Source organism: Eulemur rufifrons, chromosome 27, assembly GCF_041146395.1.
Source record: "Eulemur rufifrons isolate Redbay chromosome 27, OSU_ERuf_1, whole genome shotgun sequence".
Classification (NCBI taxonomy): Eukaryota; Metazoa; Chordata; class Mammalia; order Primates; family Lemuridae; genus Eulemur; species Eulemur rufifrons.
Genome location: NC_091009.1, coordinates 16496111 through 16514527, shown reverse-complemented (window position 1 = coordinate 16514527; position 18417 = coordinate 16496111). Strand labels below are relative to the sequence as shown.

The 18417-nt window shown below is 47.8% G+C and overlaps 1 protein-coding gene across 3 annotated transcripts in view; it reads left to right on the top strand.

The window, feature by feature from the left end:
• CACNA1E (calcium voltage-gated channel subunit alpha1 E) overlaps positions 1-18417 on the top strand; it is a 310878-nt gene that overhangs the window by 7738 nt on the left and 284723 nt on the right. The gene's annotated exons all lie outside the window — the stretch shown is intronic.

Genomic DNA, 18417 nt, shown 5'->3' with positions numbered 1-18417 from the left:
GTGTCATGAATGGTTCCCTGGATCCAGAGAAGAGGCTCTGAAAACCGGCACGAGGAGGAAAATTAGTCCTCCCAGTCTTTCCCAGCATCAGCTTAGCTGTAGGTTGGGAGTTTTTCAAACTTTCAGTGCCTCATTCTCAATTTCCGCACCATTGTCTCTTGGGGCTGGTCAGAGTCGAAAAGCATGAAATGGATTTTCAACAGTCACTCACCTACGTCCTGGCAATTTCCAGCTGTGTGCTGCTGGGGACTGCTTTGCTGCTTTTCTGTTGTCAGTGACCATTCTTTTCAGCAGGTGACTCCCATCAGCATCCAGGCTAATTCCTCATTTAGTCCCTTTGTGTTGAAGTCAGACCTATGTTCTCTGCCTGTTTCGTCTACGTGACTGGCTCTCAAACTCCAGTGCATCTCAGAATCCCCTAGAATGCTTGTTAAAATACCGATTCCTGCACTTTGCTCCCAGAGTTTCCCATTCAGGCGGTCTGGAGTAAGACTTGAGAATTTTATGTCACAAGTTCCCAGGTAACTCTGATGCTGCTGCTCTTGGAACCATGACTTTGAGAACCAGCACTCCGCACGGTTTTGTCATCCGCCTGGTAGTGCCTTTACAGAAGTCCAGTCTTACAAATTGCTGAAGAGGCTCCCCATCCTAAATCTCTCTCTCATATGCCAGCGAAAGCCCTGCTGCTAATGAAAGCTTATTCTTTGAGTTCAGGTAGTGAGACTTCTCTAACAAAATGTAGATCTTGGGTACGGGACATATTAAGCTAAATAAATGATACTGTTAACTTTGAGTTAGTTCATCTTGTTCTTCCTGGCCTTATAAATGAGAACAGGTTCTCCTGCGAATGGACATGCCCCTTTTAATTCCAGCACAGCGCTGACGCATGGTGAGCAGTCAGTAAATCTTTGTTGAATGATTTATAATTAAATCAGTGACCGCTGATTTAACAAGCATCCACAAAGTACCTATGATGTGTCTAGTGTCACCCTGACCAGGACCTGTAGGACCAGATGTGGCCCTGGCGAGGGGACGGGAGGTTGCCAGGAGGTCGTATGAGGGCGCTGGGTGGCTGGGAGGGGAGTGGAGGAGCATCACCTAGGAACTGGGAGGCTGTGAAAGACAAGATTATAATTTGGATTGTTCTCTTGTACAAGATCACACGATACAGTTTTGCTCGGGATTGTTCCAGTTTCTGTATTACCCAACATGGGCTTCCCCACTGTTAAACAATACAGAGTAGTTATCATCTGGCATTTTGTAACACATAACTCTTTATTAATTGGCACACAGAGATCTATAGAATAATGGCAATTGAGATTTGTAATGATGGCCCCTAGGCACCTAGGCACCACAGAATGCTCTAGTGCTTTCTGAATATCGCCAGTGAAGCATTCGTTACATTATGTTCAATGTGTAGTTGGAGTGGTACATGCACTTCTTTGTATTCTGAGTTTTTGGAAGTTATAATTCACATTAGTTATATAAAGTAGCTCTTTATCACTTTTTTTTTTGTTAAATTAACCAAAGTGTTCTTCTCCAGTTACACCAGATAACAGAGTAATTGCTGCATTGTTCTAGAAATCAGTCCTTTTAGCTCTAGAAATACTGTAGGACCTGGAGGTGAATCCTGGTGCAATTTTCATATCATCAGGTGGTGGTTAGAACAAAGTCATTGTTTTAAAAATGGACTGATAGCTCAGCAGGCTTTAGATTTACTGGGCAAGTTCCCCAGCTGGCAAGCTGGTATTACATCTAACTGGGTGTGCTTGCTTCTGCAGGCTATCATTGCAAGTGAACCATCAAGACTTCCAAGAGAGCTTTCAATAAGCATCTCAGCAAGAGGTTGTCAGATGATACCTTCCCCAATTTGACTCTGAATTATCCAACTTTTGTTCCTTGCGTTTATTTTCATGTTCTTCTGTATTCCCATCTCCCTTCTCCTTGAAGGTCAGTGGATGTTGGATTCTAAAACGGTTCAATTGAAGGGTGATAGTCTTTAGGTTTGTAAGGGTCTGTTCTAGATTCTGTGGAACTTTAGAGTTGGGAATGACCAGCGTGGCTGTCTAGATGTCTTCTAAATCAGTGATCCCCAACCTTTTTGGCAACAGGGACTGGTTTCATGGAAGACAATTTTTCCATGGAGTGGGGGTGTGTGGGGGAGAGGAGGTGGGGCTCAGGCAATGATGTGAGCTTTGCCGGGGCAGCTGTAAATACAGGTGAAGCTTCCCTGGCTCACCCTTCCTGCCGCTTACATCCTGCTGTGTGGCCGGTTCCTAACAGGGTGGGGACAATATTGTCCGTGGCATGGGGGTTGGGGACTGCAGTCTAAATGACTGTTTCTGGAGTACTGGGGCCATTAGTTCTTGCTCATGCAATGTGTATCTGTTTACTTTCTAGATCAGGCTCACAAATCCTATTGAAATCTGGTTCATGCTGTTGATCTCTTTCTCCTGAAAAGTGCACATACAATTTTGCATTCAATTTTAGGGGTCCATGAATCACAATTTGAAAACACCTACCATGTTACAAAATTCCAACAATATGAGATATTGGGATGCTGGGCTATGAGGAATAGCGGTTCCCAGTCAAACATGAAAATCTTTATGTGCAAGTATGACAGGAACCCCATGTGAAGGAGCTACAGAGATATGTCTGCTGGTCTATCAGCCAGACTGCCATGAGAGAACACGGACACCCTAACCAAAGAGCATCAGTGCAGTACAGGAACGCTTTCTGCATCACGCTGAGAGATGGCCATCAAGCTTGAGTACTTCTAGTGACAGGGTGCTCTTCTGTTACTTAAAACGCAGAGCACCCTTAAAGTATGGGAAATTGAAATATTCCTCTTTATAGCTTCCACCTGGCTTTTTTCCCCTCCTGTTTTCTGTTTTATAAAGTAACACAGACCAAATCTGTTTCTCATTTACTTGGTGGTTCTGTTATCGAACAGCACTGTTGGCTAGAACTTTTCGGGATGATGGATGTTTTTATCTGTGTTATCCAGGAATGGGAGCCACTAGCCACGTGTGCCTCTTGAGCACTTGCTATGTGGCTCATGGGACTGGGAACTAAATTTTAAATTTTATTTGATTTTAATTAATTTAAAATTAAATCATCACATGTGGCTAGTGGCCACTGTATAGGACAGGACAGTTAAAGAGGATACATAGCAAGTCAGAAAGCCTAAGTTTCCCTTTGGTTTCTTCATTTATTAGCTTTGTAACTGGGCAAGGTTTCCCTGGTTGGGTTGCAGGGTTTCCCCTGATCTGCTCTGCACGTCACCCCAACCTTCCTCGACCACATAATCACCCTCTCTCCATCTGCGTCCAGTGCTCCTGCTAATCCTTGAAGGCACTGTCCTCTCCCAGGCTTCCATGCCTTTGAACTTGCTTCCCTTCTTCCTGGAAAGACTCTGGCTTTAAGATTGTACTCAGAAGTCATTTCTTCCATGAAGCCTTCCTTGATTTCTCTTGGCAGACTAAGAACAGCCCTCCCACCCCCGGGCTCCCTTATGGCACCTCATTTATTACTTTGTTGTAACATTGACCACATAACTTTAGTATTGGTTCAAAATCCCCGCAAGGGGAGGGGCTATTGCCTATTAGTATTTTAATTACTAAAACATAAAATAGTGCTTATTAACATTAGCATCTAACACATTTGTTTCCATTAAAATACTGTTTTTAGATTTTAAAAAAATAAGTGGCATTCTATTTCTGTCATTACTTGAAGTTGTAGTCAGCTAAAAGCCCGAGTCTTTTAATATGAATTGATGACAGACTTAATTTTCCCTCACTCTGTTCTCATTCAATTTAATTTTTGAATCTAGATTTCGGACTGTGTTTATTTCAAGTACATTTTATCTCTTTACTTTTGATCCAACAGTCCATCCTGTAGAGATCCTCTTTGAGTGCGGACCGGGAACTAACATTCGTTGGGTATCTACTGAATTGTAGACTCTCTATTTTTAAACGAACTGACACTCCAGCAAGACAAGTGTTATTATCCACATTTTAAATATGGGGAAGCTGAGGCTAAAGATTAAATCACTTGCCTGAGGTCATCAGTGAACTTGAACCCGTCGGTTTGACTCCAAAGTTCAAGTAATTTCTATGACACACCGTTTATGGAACCACTGCTGTTTAATGAGTGAGCTCTGTACCTTGAGCTCTGCGTTTTCTGCGAACTTGATAAGCACGTGCTTGGTGCTTTCATTCAAGTAACTGATAAAAATAGGGTTAGAGTTGGTGACCCCCCTTCTGCTTACCATCCGTGCATAAGTCAATGCGCATCCACTGTTTGGCTTTTCTTAAATCTTCCGAACTACGCTTTAGCCCGACTGACATTTCCCTATTTTGTCTGTAAGAATATCGTATGAGATATTCTTGTCACATGCTTTGCTGAAATCAGTACATGCTTTCATGACTACTTCACATCTATTTTAAGCTAGGATATAGCTTCTTGCTTTCTCCAAAGTTCACTTTAGGTATTGTTTTCAGAGACTCAGACAATATTTGATTTCTTTACTAGACGATGAAAGCGTGGAACTCTAGAACCTCAGGAGTTAAAGGGATATCAGATGTCATCAGTCCAATGCCCGGTGGATGAAAACTTCACCTTAGAGTTGAGGAGTTAGCAGTCTGCTTGGAAGCGTTAGGGAGGCATTGTTAAAAGCGTGGCCACTGGATTCACATCTTAGTGCCACCTCTGCCACTTCTTAGCTGTGCCTCAGGCAACTTGCTCACATCGCTGTGCCTTGGAGTCCACAAATGTCAAATGGTGGAAACAGTAATTTACCTATAGGGTGTACCTTATAGGGTTTTTGTAAAAATCAGAAGAGATAACATACGTCAAGTGCTTAGAACAGTGTTTGGTACATAGTAAGCTGTGAATAAATCCTAGTTATTAGTATCTGGTTAATTCTGGGTGAATTAAACTTCCGCAGCTAAGTTTTCTCCTTCTAACAATACCATCTTACTTCCTCCTGACTTACTGGGTTTCTAGCTTGAGTTCTGTGCTGCCGGAAAAAGTTTATGTGACCTTGCACTGAGCTTGTTAGCTCCCTGAACCTTCAGATGTGAGATGGAGACCATTTTTCCTGCTTTGCCTACCTCGTGAGACTGTTGTGAAGTTAGCATCAGTGATGTGCATGAGAGGCCTCTGTAAACATGTTACATATTCGTACTTAGTGTTATGTCGATAGAGTTTGTAAATATCTAACATTTATTGAGCATTTACCATGTACTGTGCTAAGTGCTTCCCATGGGTTATTGCATTTATTCCTCATGACAGTGCTACGGAGAGATGCATTCTTGTTTTCTGCATTTCACCGTTGGCGGGATTAGGGCACAGAGAGGTTAACTCATTTGCCCGAGATCATACAGCAAGTAAGAGCTGGATGCCTGGATCAGAGCCGATGCTCTTAACCACTGAAGCTAGATCATCTTTCCATGAGCTTTTCTTTTTTCCTTCTCAAAGTTATTGGGTTTACATTTAAAAAATAATTTTAAAATACATCAAAACCTGTCTTCCTCTGTATGTTTCTAGTGCCTATTTTGCACTGATATTGTGCCTAAGGACACATTTGGATTTTCAACCTAGAAAAATATCTTCATGAGCAATAATGATGCAAAATTTTCCCACTAAGCTTTTTGATAAAAGCAGATCAGATATTCAAAACCATCTGCAGCCTTGAACAAACTTGCTGGATTTTGCTTCTGTTTGTATAAAAATGGTAGCCAGAATTTTCAGGAGGCTTGGTTAATGGCCTGTGGAAGGATCCCTCCCAGGGTCTCAGCTTGCTCTCCAGGCAGACTTTCTTCTTCTCAGGGCTGCCAGCCTTCTAACTACTCCCTGTGCATTTGGGTCCTTGGGTATCTATGGTCTATCTCTTTGTTCTGTCGGAGAAGAGAGGATTGGAATCCATGAACTATAGAGGAAGCTTCTGAAAGGGTTATAGTGATGTGGGGGGAAGCAGGAAGCTCCACGGCTTGGAGCCCTTGGAAATTTGCCAGATGAACTGGGGAAGGTCTTCTGATCTGCAATGCTGGAGGACCCTTTACCTGTGGGAAGTGGATACTAGTGTGGATGAGAATGGAGGGTTAGGATGCACCACTTGGCTTCTGGAAACCAGACAGAAGACTCAAAAGAAATTAGGGAGTGGGCCTAAAAAAGTTAAAAGAACTGCCTCTCCCTTCTGCTAACTTTGGATTATGTTTGCGTGGAAGTTTGTGTTTGTGAAATAACTGAGCCATATGGATGCACAAGGATGCATGTGTTCTTCTAGTCTGTTGATGGAGGAGCAGTTGAAGGGCGTGGGCTTGCCTGGGGGCGGGGTGAGCGGGTGGGTGTAGTGACATGAGGAGGGGAGGTCTGGGGGTATGGGCCTATGTCAGTTCTGAGGATCTGGGCATTTTGGCAAGAGAATGCTCCTGTCTCATAGAGCACGTGTATGAACGAATGTACTTATTTTTGAGATCACCATCTGCCCCCCCACCCTCCAAAGTCCTATGGATGTTACATCTCTGGGTAACCTCTTACCCTGGTGATGATTAAAGAGTGACAAATGCCCACTCAGAAAAGCTGTACAGGCTCCAAAAGACTGAGCTCATTTCTGTCACAAACACCAGGCCCAAGAGAGCAAAGCAAAGGAATAGATTCTAGGAAATTAGGACTTCCAGAAGCTTTCCATCCTTCCACTGTGAGAAAGGCTTGGTTCAGAACCACCCTGCACAATCCTAAGGTTGATCACCTCTCTTTTTCTCGTACCTTCAGTGTTTTTATCATAGAATTTTACCAACATCCTATAGGGCCCATCACTCAGACCTGGAGAGCTTTCTCTTCTGCAGTCTGCACCCCTGAGAGTGGAAGAGGCTGCCCTTTGATGAATGCCTGTTGCATGACAGGCACTCTGCAGTGTGCTCTAGAGGACATCATTTAATCCAGCCCTGTGTGAAGTGGATATTGTCATTCTTATTTTACGGATGATTAGCCCAAGGTCGCAGGTAGATGTGATCTGGCTGACTGCTTGGGTTATTCTCTTTCCATTGTACCACGCTGCCTCAGGTCAGCCCAGAAGACTCGCAGGTACTGTTCCCTAACAGAGCATCTTTTTAGGATGATGCCGTGAGCTACTTATGTGCATCTGCAGCACCCACTGGGAATGAGGCTAAACCCAGGGAGGAGTGAAGGATCAATAGCTGGGAGAAGAGCAACGATCTCTTACCCACCATCATGGTCATCATGAGATGGATCTGAGACATCACACCTTTTGTCATTGGAATGCAAGCTTGAGTTGGAATCTGGGATCTTTGCTATTTTGTCTTCCCTCCCCCAAAACTCCACTGGCATAGTTCTTTTCTCACTCTGCAGAGAGCCTTTCATTTGGAAATGCCAGTTTCCCTTTCAATATTAGCGTGTAAAGTCCATTTTCTTTTTTCCAGCCCTCAAAGATGCTTACACTCAGTCCTTTCTGTTCTGGGGCACCCACAGTGTGAGTTGCAGTGTGGAGGTGGCAGCTTTCTTGACCTTTTCTTGAAATTTCATGGACTGAATGCTACTGCCTTTGCAGCTTTTTAAGGAAATGGGGGTTGGGGTGTAGGGAGGCTGCAAAAAAGACTGTCATATCCTGATAGAGAGTGTAGAAAAAGCTTACAATAGGCTTATGGAAAAGCTGTCCTCTGTTCGCCCCCAGGCCAGCATTATGAAGATTCTAACTTTTCGCTAGCCAGTCCAGCTGGTCATGCTTTCCATGGACTCTAGACATGTTCAAGGTGTTCCTAGGTGTGCCAGGATTTCCATGTTGAGTATGATTGTTGGGTGTCCTCATTAGTAGCTTCACCAAAAATGGCTCATCTTGACTGTATAGTAACAGTGGGCGCTCCTCCTTTCTCCCCACTCCTCCTCTCACAATGTTCCCCATTAGCACCGCAGGATAATGGCATAGTAGAGTTATAGGGACCCGGGAGAAACTCTAATCAAACTTTCATTTATCTGTAAGAAAGCTGAAGGCCAGAGAGGTTAAGTGACTTGTCACAAATTTCTCAATAAATGACACAGCAGGGACTAGAACCTGGGCTCCTGACTAAGTGCTGGGCTCCTCTTACCACATTTTCTCTTTTCTTTCCTCCATACCCTTTCTCTAGCCCCTCATCCTCCCCTGGGGCTTCTTCATCCTTTTATTGGTTAGCAAGTATGCATTTTTGGTGTTTCTCCTGGGGCATAGGAGGTTGGATATGAGGAACATGATTGATAAGAAAAGACTTAAGTAAGAAAAAGTAGGAGTGGACAAGAGAAGGATAATTCAGAGCTGGGTGCAGTGGCTCACAGCTGTAATCCCAGCTACTGAGGAGGGAGGCGGAGGTGGGAGGATCACTTGAGGCCAGGAGTTCGAGATCAGCCTGTACAACATAGCAAGACCCCATCTCTAAAAAAAAAAAGATAATTTATAGAGGTGAAACAAATTCAGTGAGAATGGTAAACACTGATTCAGAACTGTGGTTAATACTCTCCTTTCTCAAGTGTGTTGCTGGAGAACTTTATGAAAGAATAGTGTAGGGCCCAATAGGCAATGGACCTCTACCCCGTGTAAAACCAAGCCTAGGTTGCAGCACATGGGCAAATGGATGGAGGCTCAGGCCACGACTTGTTTCAGAACATTTGCTGGGCTCTTCGGTGACCCCAAGAAAGGTAAACTATCCAGACCCTACCTTGAGATGTGCTCCTTGAGAACAATTGAGTAGCCCTGGGAAGGAGGAAGTAAGTTCAAATAAGATAATCCCTTTCTTTTAGAATCCTTAATTCAAGTTAAGAGCCAGAGAGTTGTATTTGATTGTTCTGATAATAGTTTCCCAAGCTTTCAGGATATGGTGCTGAGAGTCCGGAAAGATTTCTAGCCCTGGCTCTGGTCTTAGCATGTAAATCTATAAAATGGGTGTGTTGGAATAGTCACTAGGACTCTGAGGTGTCCCTGGGACTCCGGTTTCTGCCATTGTTTTCTCACCTGATTTGGGGACAGCATTAGCTCTCGTGGCCTCCTGCATCAAAAGCAGTGTGCTTCTCACTAGCTGCACATTAGAGTCAGCCTGGAAACTTCCAGAAATGGCTGATGCCCCAACTGCAGTCAAGACAAATTGAATCGGAATTTCTGGATATGGTATACCTGTATCCTTAATTTTTAAAAGCTTTCCAGGTGATTCTACAGTTCAGCCAAGACTGAGATCCACTGAGCTAGAGTAAGAGGTGAGCCTGTTCCCTGATTTGTTTCTGTTTCTTTTCCGTGTGCTCTGATCCCATGCCTGGGCTGATTCCTCCCAGTTCTCTTGCAGGCTACGGTGAAATAGCTGGACTGCCCCGGGTGTCCCAGCATTCAGCCTCAGAGAATGGGGTGATTAATTCTTACATTTCACTGCATTGGCAAAACCATTCACCTGTGGCTGCTTCTGGCACACCTCCAGCTGCACAGGTAACAGCCTTCTGTGATGAGGGTGATGCTCTGGGCTTCCCGAATGCAGGTCTGGCTAAGGGACAGAGCAAATCAGGCTCATCCAAGAGGACCCTGAGCAAGTGCCTGAAGACTCACTGACCTTGCTTCCTACCTGGTTAGTTAACCCTGTATGAGTATGAGGCGGGCCCAGCACAACTACCGTCAAATGCAGGAATCTCCTCCACGACATCCTTGACAATGTCCCAGAGAGGAAGAAGTTGTAGTTAAGTGGCGTGCTGAAACTGGCTTGTCCCGTCTTCCATAATACTGGACCAGTGGCAGTTCTCTATATTGTCCCCGATCTGCCAGTGGGCCACCCTTTGGGTCTTGGTCTTACCCTCCGGAATAACTGAGAAAACATCTAAGCCCCCTATTGCGAGCTGGCCCTTCAGATATTTGCAAGTAGCTGTGATGTCTTTCTCAAGTCCTCCCTTTCCACGCTGAGCATCCTTGGTTCCTTCATCATTCTCATGTGGTGTGCAGGCTCTGTGGGTGTCCCTGAACACTGGGGTACAGCTGCAGAGTTTTCAAAGGGAAACAAAAATTCTTCCAGAGATTATCTATGGATCCTTTCATTTTCTTTGTACGTTGAGTTCCATATGACGCCCTGCGTCGGTACAAAGAGGGGTGCAGTCTTGGGTGTGGTCGCTGATCGCAGCTTACAGCCTTTTTCCCTAAAACGCACGTTGCTGCCAGAACTCTTGATGGGCTCACATTCGTCAGAGTGTCATCAAAACACACATTCTGGTTCCTGAAACAGGTAATTTTCCCACCGCTGTTTTGTTTTCTTCCAGAGGCTTTTAATGTTCCCCTTTTCTTTCTTCTCTCTTCTGTAGCATTCAATCATTTGTCTCCTGATCGCCAAAACAGTGTCGAATAAGAGCGTTGCGAGTGCAGGCTCCAGTTAGACACAGAACAGATGAATTTGTTGAGACTTTCCCAGCTGTCTGTGGCTGGAAGGGGTGCACGCGGTGAGAGGAGGAAGGAAGCCAGGGCCGTCTGGGTTTCTAGAGCCAGCACGCCCCGTCCTCTGGGAATCAGGGCTCAGGTCTGGAACTGACCTCAGTATTGGTTCCCCAAAGCAGCAATACAGTGCCCTTCCTTTCAGTCATTTTATGCAGAGGGCAGGGTCCTGGGAGTCCAATGGGAGTTCTTTGGTCCAAAAGTAATGAGAGTTTGGACGTGGCTTCAAAGCCAGCATGAAGAGGGCCATGCTTGTGGTCTTTTGTTTTGAGTAACGGCGTCCACTGACCTCCATAACCGAGCAGTGGGGCTGTATTGGCAAACAAAAGGCCTTTTTGGGGGGGGGTGCGGTTCTTGGCTTCTTTGTTATATTCTCAGTGTTGCTTTCTTTGTTTTTCATTCATTAGGTTTTAAGTCTTTAGGAGTAGGTGTAATGGCATTTCCATCTTCTTGACAGCCAGAGAAAAAGGGAGAGGAGAGAGAGAGATCAAGAAGGAGAGAGGTGTGTATGCGAATGCACAGGACTGCCTGTCAGATGGTGGATCTGAACAGAGGCAGCTGTTGTCATGGTGATGGCAGGTTGCATCCCACCACCATGGAAACCAAAGTTAAAAAACTGATGTTAAGGCTGGAAGTCACATGATGCATTTTTGTTTTGTTTTGTTTTAAAAAAAGAAAAGGGGCTTGGTTTTTCAATCTGATCTTTTTTTTTTTTCCTTAAGACGAGGTTGGGCGGTGAGAAAAATTACACTAAGGAAAGCAATGAGATAATGAAATGGGACGATATGGAGTATGTGGAACCTTCTATCTTGTTTTTCTGCCTGTTAACAGTGCATTTCTCCTGCTGTGGGGGTGGCGGGGGGGTTGCAGTGTGGCTTTCCAGGTTCGTAGGCAGAGACGTGCACTGACGTCTGTCACGTGGAGGAGCACGGGGGTCTGGCCCTCCTGCCCTTTGGAGGGAATGTGTGGTTCACCCCCTGCTGCGCAGCCCAGGACGGACACTGGAAACCAAAAAGTAAGGGCTGAGAAAGGAGATGGAAATGGCGTTAAGGGCAGGACTTACCCTGAGGATGAGGGAGGTCCATACATGGATACATTCAGGAGATTAACATTCATTTTCAGGAAATTGAAAAGCTCATCAGTAGCTCCTCAGCACCTCCAAGAATATAGGCCCTTCTGTTTTTTCTCTTTTCTGGGTTGATCTCCTTTGGGCTGCTTTGCCCTGCTAGGTCAGCTGTAGGAGTGAGCACAAATCCAGGAGTCCATGAGGAACACACTCACCTTGGGACTGAGACTCCCTGGGCCATGGCTGACCTCTTACCCTGGGCCCTCTCACCTGGGCAGAGCAGGGCAGCTTGCTGAGAGGGGTTAGATGGCCCTTGTAGATCTCCATCCGTTTAACCTCATACTCACTCTGACTTTATGCCATGTTTGGGAGAAAAGGTGAAGCATCCCTCCGGGAGGGGAGCTGGCCCCAGGCCTGTTTTAACGGGGCTGGTTTGAATTTTCTGCTCAGACTGAAGGGTTGCAGAACTGCACTCATGGCCTGTGTAGACAGGTTAGGAGGCAGAGAGTCCTGTAAGAATGGCTGCCTCTTGCAGGGGTGAGGAAGACTGTGAGGGATGCAGACACACTCTGTTGAAGCCATGGTTGTAACTGTCGCTGTGTCTGGGTTTTAAGGTACAAGGTCCTGTCTCTTCCCTATTACTCATCCCTCCAGGACAGATGTGTCTTTCTCAGTGGGCTCAGGCGAGAGGGATATGATCTCACCAGCCATGATCTCACTGCGTTGCCATTAGGGTCTGCAGGAGCTGGAGCCAGACTTCTCTGAGGGTTCAACCCCTCCTGTTCTTAGCTCTGGCCTTGGGTGTGATTAATGTCCCCTCTAATCGCGGGGTGAGATTGCATCAGAGCCATCAGCTTCATATATCCTTCTCCTGGGACCGGTGTTTGGATGTGCTTTCCATGTTCCCAGGAGACTCTGAGCCAAATGTCTTTGCTCTCTTTTGGAGGCCCATTACCATAATTTTCTTCTAAATCCTTTATTGGGGTGGGTCTCCTCAATGCCAGCCCATGGCTGCAGCCAGCCTGCCCACTCCTGGAGCCTGTGACCACTAACAGATGCTTTCCCCAAAGCTTCAAGCCACAGCAGATGCTTAGAGATTGATTTAGTAGAATAATGAAAGTGACTGTGCATTTGTGTATCAACTTACAGTTTTCAGAGGGCTTTCATATCCCTGTACCATTTCAGGCGTTGATCTTTTTCTATTTCTCGTTTGGTTCTGTGCAAATGGTTAGTGGTGGCCTTCCCCGGCTCTTGAGTGCTATGTTGGGACAGGTGTTGTAGCGAGCGCCTGGGCTGTGGTTTCCCATCGCCGTGCTACATTTTGTCCCTTGCATTCTAAGTCTCAAGGCAGCTTCTGAACCTTCTCATATAAGAGAAGTCGCACGGAAGCCTTGGGTAGCTGTGTTTCACTATTGCTCATGTTTCAAATGTCTCTGTGGCATGGTGCTTTGGGGGAATCGCAGACTAGGTGAGGCCGTTTCCCTGCTACTGTCTTTGAGTCAACGTCCACTTATTACTGACATTTACGTGCAGGTGAGGAAGGGGTGGAAAGTCACACACAGAGACGACCAGGCCATCCTCTGAGACTGTTACATCTCCTAGAATTAGACATCCGAACACGGGAGGCCGGAGGGAGAAGAGGAGACGGATCTTCTTGTAGGGAGATTGTTCTGGGCCTGGGTGAGGGGTAGGAATGTGTGAAAGGGGCTAAGTCCCTGAGACTGTGGGCTCTTCTAGACTCCCCCAGGAGTTTCCAGAAAGTGCCTGAGTGGCCACAGCCTGGTCCCCTAAGAAGTGCATTCTTCATTAGGCCCGGAGTCAGGGAGGGCTCAGCATTCTGTCTGCCGGCCTGTCCCTGCTGGCCCTGAGAGCCCGGTCTCCTTGATGTTCTGATGCCAGAGGCTCTGGGAGGAACAGCTGAGCGCAGAAGGGTCTAGGGTCAGCCCCCTGGTGATGACAAAGATGCATGTTTGCCCTGGGGTGCCTGACATTTGCCACCTGAGGCCTAAGCTCCTCCTAGGCCTGCACCTGCAGATCTCTGGGAGGGGTGGCGGGAGGCTGAGCTGTCTGGCAGAGGAGGGGCTCTGCTCCAGGCCCAGTCCCAGGGCACTGTTGACACCGCCACCCTTGCCCCAGCCTTCTGCACTTTCCGAAGGGAGTGAACAAATGGCAGGTGTGCAGGCCGAGCAGCGCTGCTCAAATTAGCTGTGTTGCCAAGGAAACAAGTCAACCATTCGAAGGAAGGAGCATTGGGTAAAGGAGATAAATCAATAAGTGAACCTATTTTTATCATTTCCCTAATGATTGTCTTGAAGCTGCTAGACAGGAAAGGGAAAGTTGGAGCGACACAGGCCCTCATTAACGGCTCCGGGGGGGAGAGAGCAGTGAAGGGGTGTTTGGGAAGGCTGCCAGGAAAGTTTGTGGAATGAGGCCCCTGGTGAGCAGCGGGAGGTCCGGGACAGGAGGTGTCTTTTGCAGGTTTCAAAGTGCTTTCATGGTCATTTCCTCATTTGGTCCAGTCCCTTTATTCTCTCTCATTTGATCCTCTCAGAAATCTTTTCTGAGATTTCTATGACTGTCACCTTCCTCTTTATCCTTAGGGTGGGATGCATTTTTGTGTTGTTTTTTTTTTTCCAGAATACATGTAGCTTTAATTGATTTTATGATTATGAATTGATACCTGCCCATTCTAACACTCAGACGGTAGATAAAGAAGAAATTGTAAATAGCCCTGCTACCCAGAGACAACTCATTATCCTTCCAGCAAGACAGAATTTCTTCTTCTTCTCTCTCTCAACATTAAAGGGATCTGTTACACATGCTGGCTTCTTTTCTTTTACTTTTTTTAAAATAGATAATGTGTGGACACAGTGTACAGCACAAAAAGTTGAAATGGGTACCACCCAGTGCAGAGAGAGTACAGGATACCTTTTGTAAGGATGCCCCTGGCTCTGGTTTCCCTACAGTAGTCATCTATCGACTTAGTATTAATTAATTGGTTAATTAAATAACAGTTCCTTGGTGCCCACTCTATGCCAAGCATAGTGCTGGACACAGGGATGCAGAGGTGAGTGACATGGGCAGGGCTTCCTCGGGCTCACAGGCCTCACTGCCCCATAAGCTCTGTTTGTTCAAGATCTCAAAATACAAACAGTCTGGACACTAGGGATAGATATTCTTATTTCTTTTGTTTTTTTGAGACAGAGTCTCACTCTGTCACCCTGGCTAGAGTGCCGTGGCGTCAGCCTAGCTCACAGCAACCTCAAACTCCTGGGCTCAAGCGATCCTCCTGCCTCAGTCTCCCAAGTAGCTGGGACTACAGGTGCCCGCCACCATACATGGCTAACTTTTTCTATAGTAGTGACAGGGATCTCCCTCTTGCTCAGGCTGGTCTTGAACTCCTGACCTCAAGTGATCCTCAAGCCTCAGCCTCCCCAAGTGCTAGGATTACAGGCGTGAGCCACCGCGCCCAGCCCAGGGATAGATATTATTTTCCAAAATCTATTTAGTGTCACACACAGAATGTAATGGGAGTTGCTGAATTCTTAGGCAGGAGGAACCAGAGTCCTGGACAGACATTCATCCTGTCCCTGGTTGTGATTGCCAGGAGGGGAGTGTGGCAACGTGGAGCTTCCTTAGGCCTTTCCAAGTCATGTCTTTGTCCAGTGTGCAAGGTGCACTGGCTTGACCAGAGGGCCATTATTGGCCACCCAGGCTCTGCCCTTTGGAGATAGAGCAGAGCTACCACTATTGGGTGTGAGGTTTTGCTGCTGGGAAGAAACGGGAGTGGCGTCCCCAAGTGAGCCCACAAGGGTGGGAGTGAGTGAGCGGGAGCCCCGGCCTGAGCTACAGGGAGTGACAAATCCCTGTGTTTGCAATGGTTCTTTAGAAAGCTGCCTGGCTAAGGGAATGCCTCACATTCATTCATACTGCGTTTAATGTTGATTAAGCTCCTACTGTGTACTGGGGGCTCTGCTAAGCACGGCAGTAGAGAGATGAACAAAATGCCTGTTTTCAAGGTATAGCTTCTTGGGGATTTAAATAGGAGAAGAAATAATAAAATTACACAATGCAAAGAGCTCTGGGGCACAGAGAGAAATCTTCATAGACAAGGTGGCATTTCAGCCTGGTCTGGATCTATGACAGAAGAGAGGAGAAGACTGTTGCAGGCAGGGGCAAAACCACCACGATGCAAATACTTGTTATTTGTGCTTCCTCCAGGAAGGGCAGTGGAGAAGAGGTTAAGAAAAGGGCTGGGAGGGAGAATGGCTGGGCCCAGGTGGAACTGGGTGTTCTCTTCTGTTGCCTCCCTGAGGGTTCCCCGCTACTGTCCTTCCTGTCACTGGGCCCACAGACCATGACTTTCCATAGGCTCAACTCCAACTCTTCGTTATCCCAGACGTGAATTCATCCTGAGGTCTGATGGCCTATACGGCTGCAGGGGACATCCCTGTCAGAGGTATGTGCATCTGAACAGTTTTAAGAATTTTAAGCAAAAAAAAAAAAAAAGAAGAAGCCAAAATTTCATTGCTCTGAATGGGTCCTTAGACACGAAGCTGAGAGCAGATGAGCTGGCCAGGGAGGAAGTGGGAACGAGTCTTCTCAGAACCTGTGAATTACCAATGCCCACCTTCAGACTGTAGCCTTCGGGGCTTCAGGTAGCACCAGTCGTTGAGACCTCATGGATTTTCTCAGCCTCCAGACACCTGGCCAGTCACAGGGAGGTGGCTCGTCGGCACCTGGGCCAAGAGCCATTCTCCTGCCCTGAGCGTCCTGCAGTGGTCATGGCTACACCTTCCCCAGTCCACCTGTGCCCCGACAAGACTCACATATCTACCCCTGGGCTAGTGGAACTCAGAGATCCTAGCAGGGAGTGGTATACTGGGATTATCTGGCCGGGAAGATGCAGGTGTGGACATGGGAGCAGAGAATGGGGGTAGCGGGGGCGTGGCCACAGTCCAGGCGAATATCGCGGGTGGAGAGCCTTGCAGGTGCCCCGCTGCCGGGACCTGTCTTGCTGTGTGTGCAGCACCAAGAGCTTAGCTGCTTTTGAGCCTGTGGCTGTCACTTTCAGGGTTTCAGGGGAAGAAGACTCCATCTCACAAAGCTGTCACAGACTCCATGCAGACCTGTGGGAACTCGAGAGGTCTGAGTTTGAGTGAGGAACTGCTTGTTCCCAAGTGCCACCTCCCAGCAGGGCACTGGGCTCCCTGGACCTGCCAAGCAGGTTTCTGAGCTTGCACGGGGGGGCATTTCCAGCCAAGGAAGGGAGCCCCACACTTCTGTGAACACTTTTGTTAGGAACAAGGACAGGGGCTGACATGGAAGAGACCCTGGTTTTGCTCCCTTCAGAGCCCCCGGCCCTCCTCCCCTACTTTTGGGGACTGGCAGGGAGACCTGCCCATGTGTCAGGGCTTCCCAAATATGTCCCTAGGAACACCATTCCCAAGAGAGATGCTCTGGAGAAAGAGTTATGTGGTGAAGCAGTTTGGGAGCCCTGTTTGTGTGTCCGTGTGTGGGGAGGGGCTGTGTGCACACTGTATACGATAGTATTAAAGGCTCTGAGAAGTCCTGCTGGGGAGAAACCTGCTTAACTGTACTTACCGCAGGCTTTCCCTCTTTGACCTGATTGCGAGTTCCTGCAGCACTGGTGTTTCATGGCCTGCACTTTGGGGACGCTGCCCTAAATGCCCTCAACTTCTGTTGTCATTCGCCAGTGACTTATAGGCATGTTATCAGTTCCTTTTCTGGACCCGTCCCCTGGGCATGCTTCTGCCGTGTTCCCATCTTTATTCACTGGAGGGGTCTGAGGATTCTGGGTGTCTGCTCCAGGCCCAGGACAACCTGGACTGTTCGGAAGGCTCATGGGACACTGGGTCTTGGTGTGATGTCTGGTTGCTCTGCATGTCCTCAGAGCTCCCGTGCTGGGAGGGGAGGAGTACTCCCCTGTGAGCAGGGAGCACTGCTGGCCCTGGCCACCCTGTGAGTTGGGAGCCTGCCCCGAGAACGTGCACATGCAAGCTAGCGGGTGTCTGTGCTGTGTGCCTGCCGGCACGTTTCGCTCTCAGGGGCCTGGATGGCACCCGGAGAGGCCGAAGGAGGAGGAGTGGCAGGGGTGTGGAGGGACTCTGTGCGGCGAGGCTGCCCTCTGGCCGGGAGGGCTCACGCAAGCACAGTGGGGTGGGAGGCAGGGCTCTGAGGTCCTCAGGCCCATCGGTTTTCAGATCCAGGGGCTGAGCCACAGGGCAGCCGCGGCCGGCAGCGCTGTCCCTGGGGTCTGGGTGCTGTGTGAGTGTGGGAGGTGTGTGGGAAGGAAGGCCAGCTGCTGGCCAGCTGGTGGAAGGTGAGTGTGGCTTAGGGGTGCGTGGTGGTGGGGGAGCAGGTGGCACTGCCACAGGAGGATTAGAGGACTTGAGGCTCACACACAGCCAGCCTCTCACCCCTGCAGCCTCCTGTGCTGGCACCGGGACAAGAGCAGCTGGTGGGCAGCTCACATTCCCTTGCATGCCCTGCCCCTCCTCAGAGACACCCTCAGCGTCACTGCTGAGGGGGCGCCAGGGGCGTAGTCATGACCTGCCCTCCTCCTGTGCCCCCTGGGGAGGGCTCCAGGCCCTGCGTCAGACCCAGTCCGGCTGGCACATGGGGGGACGAGAATGGTCCCTTCTTTTCCCTTCCCCTCACTTTGCAAGATCTACTATTCTTTCCTGCCCAATTCCAGAATCTTCCAGAGCACAGGTTGCTCAGCAAGACCATTTACAATAGCCTGCTTTTGTTTGTCATAACAGTGGTTAGAGAATGAAATCCCAAGGTGCTGGTGATTCCCTCTTTGTCTGTTTTCTAACAGCCCCTCCCACCTCCCTCTGAGCTTGCCCAAGACCTTCTCCCTTCTCGAGAGTCAGTA